This window comes from Trachypithecus francoisi, unplaced genomic scaffold, assembly GCF_009764315.1.
Source record: "Trachypithecus francoisi isolate TF-2019V2 unplaced genomic scaffold, Tfra_2.0 Lachesis_group18, whole genome shotgun sequence".
Taxonomy (NCBI): Eukaryota; Metazoa; Chordata; class Mammalia; order Primates; family Cercopithecidae; genus Trachypithecus; species Trachypithecus francoisi.
The window spans coordinates 70,801,172-70,803,217 of record NW_022681463.1 but is presented as its reverse complement, the minus strand read 5'-3'; the positions used below and the strand labels follow the sequence as shown (position 1 = coordinate 70,803,217).

The 2,046-nt window shown below is 44.0% G+C and overlaps 1 pseudogene; it reads left to right on the top strand.

Moving 5' to 3' along the window:
* The first annotated feature begins 941 nt into the window (after positions 1 to 941).
* LOC117063448 lies at positions 942 to 1,260 on the top strand (annotated as a pseudogene).
* Positions 1,261 to 2,046: the final 786 nt, after the last annotated feature.

The following is a 2,046-nucleotide window of genomic DNA, read 5'->3' as shown; positions in this document are numbered from 1 at the left end:
ACTTGTATTTTGTTTTTCTTATATTTTGTGCATCAGGAATTCAGGAAGGGCTCAGCTGGGTGGTTAGTAACGATCCCTGTGGCATCTACCAAGTTGCAGGAGCTGGAGGAGCCACTTCGGGGTGGCTTCTTCATGCACATGTCTGTGTCTGGAAAGGGATGGCTGGTGCTGAGACTGTGAGTTCAGGTGGGCCTGAGAGCATCTACCCATGGTCTCTCTATGTCACCTGGGGTTCTTACGCACAGTCACAAAAAATTTTAATTTTTCTGTAATCAAAAATGTTGAATTTTGCCCCACAGTTTGTTTTCAAGACTGTGTTGGAGTAGTTCTTTGCCACTTCATGTTACAAAGTAGGAAACACAGCATAGATGGTCAGCCTCGTGCCTAAGAAAAAAGAAGAATGAATTTTAGCAGACACCCTCATGGGGTTGTGTGAGATTTAATATGATACTGGATCCTTAAATTATTGTGCAGCACAAAGCTGCCTAGCCATGAATACTCACCTAGGAATTATTATGTGTGATCAAAATACAGGCTCATGCCTGTTAACCCAGCAGTTTGGGAGGCTGAGGCCAGTGGATCACTTGAGCTCAGGAGTTTGAGACCAGCCTGGGCAATATGGTGAAATCTCACCTCTACAAAAAATACAAAAATTAGCCGGGCACGGTGGCACCAACCTAATAGTTTTCTCTTTTATTTTAGTTCCTTTTTTCAGAATTTCAAATCTTTCCATTAACTTTCTTTTTAGTTTTACTGTTCATCAAAGGCAACTAATAAGGTTTATGTTCCGAAAAGTGAAGTGTCGATAATAAAATAGAAAACATTTTGTCATTTAAGTGATCTCTTTCTGATTCCAGTGTTACTTATCATAGTTACTTTAAAAATACTTATTTAGGATCGCACCGCCCGCCGGCCCAGAGTCCACCACCGCCGCGGGAGTGCAGGTGGAAACCATCTACCCCGGAGATGGGGCGCACCTTCCCGAAGCGCAGCCAGACCTGCGTGGTGCACTATACCGCGATGCTTCAAGATGGAAAGAAAATGGATTCTCCTCGGAACAGAAACAAGCTCTCTAAGTTTATGCTAAGCAAGCAGGAGGTGATCTGAGGCTGGGAAGAAGGGGTTGCTCAGAAGAGTGTGGGTCAGAGAGACAAACTCACTATACCTCCAGATTATGCCTACGATACCACTGGGCACCCAGGCATCATCCCACCACATGCTACTCTCGTCTTCGATGTGGAGCTTCTAAAACTGGAATGACAGGAATGGCCTCCTCCCTCGGTTCCCTGTTCTTGGATCTGCCATGGGGGGATCTGGTGCCCCCAGACATATGCACATGAATCCATATGGAGCTTTTCCTGATGTTCCACTACACGCTGTATACACATCTGCCCGGACTGAATGTATTCTGACACTCAGCTTTGCTTCAACACCTCCATTTCCTCTTCCCCTTTCTCCTGGTATGTGTGTTTACCTAAACTATATGCCATAAACCCCAAGTTATTCATTTTATTTTGTTTCCATTTTGGCGTGAAGATTCAGTTTCAGTCTTTTGGATCTGGGTTTCCAATTAAGTACATGGTCGAGTATTGACAGCATAAGTGATAGGTTAACTTTAGAAAAGGAATTGGTGTTGGAGGGGGTTGCAAAAATATTTTAATTTTTTGGATGAAATTTTTATCTACTATATATTAAACATTCTTGCTACCACGCTGCAAAGCCACAGCCCATTTGAAGTGCTGTTGAGGGCTGAATTATTCTCCAAGTTGAGAGATGCCCTTGAGTTAAATTAAAAGCCCTGCCTAAAACTGAGGTGGGGACAGGGAGAGCCTTTGCCTCCACCAGTCCCACCTACCCTCCCCTTAAACCCTCTGCTTTTGAAAGCAGATCACGTTCACTGCAATACTGGACACTACAGGTATCTGTCTCTGGACCAGCAGGGACCTCTGAAGCCTTCTTTGTGGCCTTTTTTTTTTTTTTCCATCCTGTGGCTTTTCTAATGGACTTTCAGGAATTTTGTAGTCTCACAACTTTCCAAGCTCCACC